We start from the raw sequence: 8,418 nt of genomic DNA, 5'->3' as shown, positions 1-8,418 counted from the left end.
GCAAGCTCAACATGTTGGACGGTCCATAACAATATAATTTATCTCAAATGTAAGAAAACATAACCCATTACATTGTCTTCCTTGTCCAACATCGACTCTTAGCATATCATACTTTAATGAGTGCTCACAATTATAAAAGATGTCCAAGATAGTATATTTATATGTGAAAACCTCTCTTTCTTTATTACTTCCTATTAATTGCAACGATGACCAGAACTATGTTTGTCAACTCTCAACAACTTTTATTCATCATACTCTTTATATGTGTGCTCATTACTCTCCATAAGATCCATATGATCTCTTTATTTCTTCTCTTTTATTTTATTCCCTTAAGATCATAGCAAGATAATAAAGCCCTTGACTCAACACTAATCTTTATTATATATAGCTCACGGACTCGATTACATAGAAGGATCATAAAGCAAAACTCACAACTAGATCATACTAAAACTTTATTCTACTAGATCAAGATATTATCAAAAGGATCGAACTAAGAAAAATGGTAAAGATAAAAGTGATGGTGATACGATACCGGGGCACTCCCCCAAGCTTGGCAGTTGCCAAGGGGAGTACCCATACCCATGTGATTATGTCTCCTTCTTCGGGGGTGGTGATGTGATATTTTTGGAGATGATGCCCCTCATGATACGATTCTCTTCTTCGAGCTGATTGACTTGCTGTTTGAGGTCCATTATTTTCTTACGGAGCTTTCCTGTGACTGCTAAAGCTCCCTTCACCCAAGGATGTTGCATAGCTGCGGGAGAACAAGTAACACTCTTTTTGATATTTTCATAAGAAAAAAATCTAACATTGGAAGGGATGACTGAGTTTGGAATAGCCGAGCTTTGTAGTTCCCCCATAGTGAATCCCGCTCGGAAACGAGAAGTAACTCTTCATCCTCCTCCATGGCATCTATCCTTTTCAAATCGCCCTTCATCTCTTCCTCAGTTGATGGCGCAAAGTGGTCAGCATTGCTGTTTGCTCTTGGCCCCGGTATCGGATGAGACACCCGACTCTCCCCGACTGACTCTTGAGAAGACAGCTTGCTCTAAATCTGCAGCAGAAACAGCTCAAAACAAAGATAGAAGATATTTGCGTGGTACGGTGGTCAAAACCTTTAGGAGAGTATATAATGATTTTTTACCGACCAAAAGAAGTATCGTGCAAGAAAACGGAGTCCGGAGAGCGCACGAGGTGCCCACGAGGCGGGGGGCACGCCCAGGGGGGTAGGGCGCGCCCTCCACCCTCGTGGAAGCCTCGTGTCCTTCCAGGACTAGTTCTTATTTCCCTATTTTCTTAAATATTCCAAAACGGAAAAAAATTGCCATTAGAACTATTTTGGAGTCGGTTTACGTTCCGTACCACATACCTATTCCTTTTCGAGGCTGAAACGTTCTGGAAAGTGTCTCTTATGTATTCCTCCGGGGTTACGGTTTCAATAACAATGGTTTCAACATTTATGGGATTACCTAAGATATAATGTTTGATTCTTTGACCGTTCACCACCCTCGGATTTGTGCCTTCGAAGTTGTTGATTTTTATGGCACCGGAACGATAGACCTCCTCGATGACGTAAGGACCTTCCCATTTACAGAGGAGTTTTCCTGCAAAAAATCTTAAACGAGAGTTGTATATCAATACATTATCACCTACATTAAACTCACGTTTTTGTATCCTTTTGCCATGCCATCTTTTAACTTTTTCTTTAAAAAGCTTGGCATTCTCATAGGCCTGGGTTCTCCATTCATCAAGTCAGCTAGTGTCAAATAACCTCTTCTCACCAGAAAGTTTGAAATCATAATTGAGCTCTTTAATGGCCCAGTATGCCTTATGTTCTAGTTCGAGAGGTAAGTGACATGCTTTTCCATAAACCATTTTATACAGAGACATAACCATAGTATTTTACATGCAGTTCTATAAACCCATAATGCATCATCAAGTTTCTTGGACCAATTCTTTCTAGATCTATAAACAGCCTTTTGCAAAATTAATTTGAGCTCCCTGTTACTCAATTCTACTTGACCACTAGATCGTGGGTGATATGGACGTGCAATTCTATGATTAACATCATACTTAGCAAGCATTTTACGAAAGGCACCATGAATAAAATGTGAACCACCATCAGTCATTAAATATCCAGGGACTCCAAACCTCAGAAAAATAACTTCTTTAAGCATCTTAATAGAGGTGTTATGATCAGCACTACTAGTTCGAATAGCTTCTACCCACTTAGTAACATAATCAATAGCAACTAAAATATATGTATACCCATTAGAGGAAGGAAACGGTCCCATATAATCGAAGCCCCAAACATCAAATGGTTCAATAACAAGTGAATAATTCATAGGCATTTCTTGACGTCTACTAATATTACCAATTCTTTGACATTCATCACAAGACAAGACAAACTTACGGGCATCCTTGAAGAGAGTAGGCCAATAAAAACCGGATTGCAATACCTTATGTGCAGTTATATCTCCAGCATGGTGTCCTCCATAAGCTTTGGAGTGACACTTACGTAGGATCTGTTCCTGTTCATGCTCAGGTACACAACGTCTAATAACACCATCTACTCCTTTATAATGGTGTGGGTCATCCCAGAAATAATGTCTTAAATCATAGAAAAACTTTTTATTTGGCTGGTATGTGAAACTAGGTGGTATAAATTTAGCAACAATGTAATTAGCATAATCAGCATACCATGGAGCAGTACAAGAAGCATTTATGATAGCTAGTTGTTCATCAGGAAAGCTATCATCAATAGGTAGTGGGTCATCAAGAACATTCTCTAACCTAGACAAGTTGTTTGCAACGAGATTCTCAGCTCCCTTTCTATCAATAATATGCAAATCAAATTCTTGTAGCAGTAGAACCCATCTAATAAGTCTAGGTTTAGCATCTTTCTTTTCCATAAGATATTTAATAGTAGCATGATTAGTGTGAATAGCTACTTTAGAATCAACAATATAAGATCTGAACTTATCACAAGCAAAAACAATTGCTAAAAATTCTTTTTCAGTTGTAGCATAATTTCTCTAGGCATTGTCTAGAGTTTTACTAGCATATTGAATAACATTTAATTTCTTATCAACTCTTTGCCCTAGAACAGAACCTACAGCATAATCACTAGCATCACACATAATTTCAAAAGGTAAATTCCAATCAGGTGGCTAAAGAATAGGTGCAGAAATCAAAGCTTTCTTAAGTATTTCAAATGCCTCTACACAATCATCATCAAAGACAAAAGGAATATCTTTTTCTAATAGATTAGTCAGAGGCCGAGAAATTTTTGAGAAGTCCTTAATGAACCTCCTATAAAAACCGGCATGACCCAGAAACCTTCTTATACCTTTGATGTCCTTTGGACACGACATCTTTTCAATAGCATCAACTTTAGCTTTATCAACTTCAATGCCTCTTTCAGAAATTTTATGCCCCAAGACAATACCTTCCTTAACCATAAAGTGGCACTTCTCCCAATTCGAAACGAGTTAAGTTTCTTCACATCTCTGCAAAACTCGATCAAGGTTGCTCAAGCAATCATCACAAGAGGATCCATAAACGGAAAAATCATCCATGAAAACCTCACAAATCTTTTCACAAAAGTCAGAGAATATAGCCATCATGCATCTTTGAAAGGTAGCAGGTGCATTATATAAACCAAAAGGCATACGTCTATAGGCAGAAGTACCGAAAGGGTAAGTAAGCGTGGTCTTTGCTTGATCATCAGCTGACACAGGTATTTGAGAGAAGGCGGAGTAACCATCTAGAAAGCAAAAATGTGTATGTTTGGATAATCTTTCTAGCATTTGATCAATAAAAGGCAAGGGGTAATGATCCTTTTTAGTACCTTTATTTAATTTGCGAAAATCAATTACCATCCTATAACCCGTAATAATTCTTTGCGGAATCAATTTATCTTTATCATTAGGAACGACAGTAATACCTCCCTTCTTAGGGACACAATGGACAGGGCTTACCCACTGACTATCAGCAACGGGATAAATTATACCTGCTTCAAGGAGCTTTAATATTTCCTTTCTTACCACTTCTTTCATCTTAGGATTTAGCCGTCGTTGGTGATCAATAACTGGTTTGGCGTCTTTCTCCAAATTTATTTTGTGTTTACATAGAGTGGGACTAATGCCCTTAAGATCATCAAGAGTATATCCAATAGCAGCACGGTGCTTCTTTAGAGTTTTCAATAATCTCTCTTCTTCATGCTCTAAAAGGTTAGCACTAATAATAACAGGATATATCTTCTTTTCATCAAGATAAGCATATTTAAGAGTATCAAGCAATGGTTTAAGCTCAAACATGGGATCACCCTTGGGTGGAGGAGGATCCCCTAGGATTTCAACAGGCAAGTTGTGTTTCAGAATAGGTCCCTGTTTAAATAATACTTCATCTATTTCCCTTCTTTCATTCATAAACATATCATTTTCATGGTCTAGCAAATATTGTTCTAAAGGATCAGTGGGAGGCACGATAATAGAAGCAAGACCAATTATTTCATCTTTACGAGGAAATTCTTCATCACGGGGTTGTCTACAAAATTTAGCAAAATGAAACTCATGAGACATATCACCTAAACCAACAGAAAGAACATCCTTAATGCGGTCTATCTTAGCATTAACAGTATTCAAGAAGGGTCTACCAAATCTAATGGGACAAAAGCTATCTTGTGGGGAACAAAGAACAAGAAAATCAGCAGGATATTTAACCTTCCCACGCAAGACTTCAACATCTCTAACAATCCCAATTGGTGAAATAGTATCTCTATTGGCAAGCTTAATGGTAACATCGATATCTTCTATCTCAGCAAGTGCAATATCATGCATAATTTATTTGTATAAGGAATGAGGTATTGCACTTTCACTAGCACCCATATCACATAAGCCATGATATTAATGATCTCCTATTTTAACACAAATAACAGGCATGCCTACAATAGGTCTATGTTTATTTTTAGTATCAGGTCTGGAAATTCTAGCAGTCTCATCACAGAAGTAAATAACATGCCCATCAATATTATCGGCCAAGAGATCTTTAACCATAGCAATATTACGTTCAACTTTAAATTGCTCAGGGGGTTTGTGTGTCCTAATATTACTTTTGTTGACTACAATTGAAACTTTAGCATGATCCTTTATTCTAATAGGGAAAGGTGGTTTCTCAACACAAGCAGTAGGAACAACAGGATCATTATAAGTGATAGTATTTTCTTCAACCTTAATAGGTGCAACTACTTTTACTTCAATGGGAGGATTGTATTTAAACCACTTCTCCTTAGGGAGATCAACATGCGTAGCAAAGGATTCACAAAAGGAAGCTACTATCTTAGAGTCAAGTCCATATTTAGTGCTAAATTCACGGAAAGCATCAGTATCCATAAAAGATTTAACACAACAAAACTTAGGTGTTATACCTGACTCCTTACCTGCATTGAGGTCCCAATCTTCAGAGTTGCGTTTAATTCTTTCCAATAAATCACATTTGAATTCAATAGTCTTCATCATAAAAGATCCAGTACAAGAAGTATCGAGCATGGAGCGATTACTGAGAAAAAGCCAAGCATAAATTTTTTGAATAATCATTTCTCTTGAGAGCTCATGATTGGGGCATGAATATAACATGGACTTAAGCCTCCCCCAAGGATGAGCGATGCTTTCTCCTTCGCGAGGCCAAAAATTATATAATATAATTACGATCACGATGAACAAGATGCATAGGATAAAACTTCTGGTGAAATTCCAATTTCAATAGCTTATAGTCCCATGATCCCATATCATCACATAGCCTATACCATGTCAATGCATCTCCCTTCAAAGGTAAAGGGAAAACCTTCTTCTTGATAACATCCCCAGGCATACCTGCAAGCGTAAATAATCCATAAACTTCATCCACATAGATTAAGTGCAAATCGGGATGTAATGTTCCATCTCCTGCAAAAGGATTAGCTAGCAGTTTCTCTATCATACCCAAAGGAATTTCAAAGTAAACATTTTCAATAGGTTCAGTAGGTTGAGGAGCAACTCTTTTCTCTACTGGTCGGGGTGAAGATACCCAGAACAAGCCCCTCAAAGGATTATGTTCCATAGTAACAAGTGACAGTAAATTTCAGCACACTATATAAATTTTTCCTTACCAAATTCCACCTACCAAAGGCGCTTCACTCCCCTGCAACGGCGCCAGAAAAGAGTCTTGATGACCCACAAGTGTAGGGGATCTATCATAGCTTTTTGATAAGTAAGAGTGTCGAACCCAACGAGGAGCACAAGGAAATGATAAGCAGTTTTCAGTAAGGTATTCTCTGCAAGCATTGAAATTGTCGGTAACAGATAGTTTTGTGATAAGGTAATTTGTAGAGGGTAGAAAGTAAATGAAGTAAATAAGGTGCAGAAATATGTCCCAATCCTTTTTGTAGCAAAGGACAAGCCTGGACAAACTCTTATATGAAGGAAAGCGCTCCTGAGGACACATGGGAATTATCGTCAAGTTAGTTTTCATCATGTTCATATGATTCACGTCCAGTACTTTGATAATTTGATATGTGGGTGGACCAGTGCTTGGGTATTGTCCTTACTTGGACAAGAATCCCACTTATGATTAACCCCATTGCAAGCATCCGCAACTACAACAGAAGTATTAAGGTAAACCTAACCATAGCATGAAACTTATGGACCCAAATCAGCCCCTCACGAAGCAACGCATAAACTAGGCTTTAAGCTTCTGTCACTCTAGCAACCCATCATCTACTTATTACTTCCCAAGGCCTCTCTCTAGGCCCAAACAATGGTGAAGTGTCATGTAGTCTACATTCACATGACACCACTAGAGGGATGACAACATACATCTCATCAAAATATCGAACGAATACCAAATTCACATGACTACTTATAGCTAGACTTATCCCATGTCCTCGGGAACAAACGTAACTACTCACAAAGCATATTCATGTTCATAATCAGAGGGGTAATAATATTCATAAAGGATCTGAACATATGATCTGCCACCAAATAAACCAACTAGCATCAACTACAAGGAGTAACCAACACTACTAGCAACACACAGGTACCAATTTGAGGTTTGGATACAAAGATTGGATACAAGAGATGAACTAGGGTTTGAGGTGAGATGGTGCTGGTGAAGATGTTGATGGAGATTGACCCCCTCCCGATGAGAGGGTCGTTGGTGATGATTTCCCCCTCCCGGAGGGAAGTTTCCCCGGCAGAACAGCTCTGCCGGAGCCCTAGATTGGTTCCGCCTCGTGGCGGCGGAGTTTCCTACCGAAAGCTTGCTTATGATTTTTTTTCCATGGTAAAAAGCCTTCATATAGCACAGTATGGGCACCGGAGGCCTGCCAGGGGGCCCACGAGGCAGGGGGCACGCCCGGGGGGTAGGGCGCGTCCCCACCCTCGTGGCCAGGGTGGGGGCCCCCTCTGGTACTCTCTTTGCTCAGTATTTTTTATTAATTCCAAAAATGACTTCCGTGAAGTGTCAGGACTTTTGGAGCTATGCAGAATAGGTCTCTAATATTTGCTCCTTTTCCAGCCCAAAATTCTAGCTGTCGACATTCCCCCTCTTCATGTAAACCTTGTAAAATCAGAGAGAATAGGCATAAGTAGTGTGACATAATGTGTAATAACAGCCCATAATGCGATAAAACTCGATATAAAAGCATGATGCAAAATGGACGTATCAGCTTCCTCCAATGCCCTAGGTCTTCATGAGCAAGCAAGTTGGATGCACACCCACTTTGTTTCCGGTTTGAGCTTTCATACACTTATAGCTCTCAGTGCATCCATTGCATGGGAATCCCTACTCCTCGCATTGACATCAATTGATGGGCATCTCCATAGCCCGTTGATTAGCCGCGTCGGTCTGAGACTTTCTCCTTTTTTGTCTTCTCCAACAACCTCCATCATCATATTCTATTCCACCTATAGTTCTATGTCCATCGCTCACGCTCATGTATTGCGTGAAAGTTGAAATGGTTTGAGAACGTCGAAAGTATGAAACAATTGCTTGGCTTGTCATCGGGGTTGTGCCGCATGATTTGAATATTTTGTGTGGTGAAGATGGAGCATAGCCAGACTATATGATTTTGTAGGGATAACTTTCTTTGGCCATGTTATTTTGAAAAGACATGATTGCTTTATTAGTATGCTTGAAGTATTATTATCTTAATGTCAAATGATAGACTATTGCTTTGAATCACTCGTGTCTTAATATTCATGCCATGATTAGATTACATGATCAAGATTATACTAGGTAGCATTCCACATCAAAAATTATATTTTTTTATCATTTACCTACTCGAGGACGAGCAGGAATTAAGCTTGGGGGTGCTAATATGTCTCCGTCGTATCTATAATTTTTGATTGTTCCATGCCAATATTATACAACTTTCATATA

The sequence above is a fragment of the Triticum aestivum genome, chromosome 3A, assembly GCF_018294505.1.
Source record: "Triticum aestivum cultivar Chinese Spring chromosome 3A, IWGSC CS RefSeq v2.1, whole genome shotgun sequence".
Classification (NCBI taxonomy): Eukaryota; Viridiplantae; Streptophyta; class Magnoliopsida; order Poales; family Poaceae; genus Triticum; species Triticum aestivum.
Note: the sequence above shows the minus strand (reverse complement) of the source record.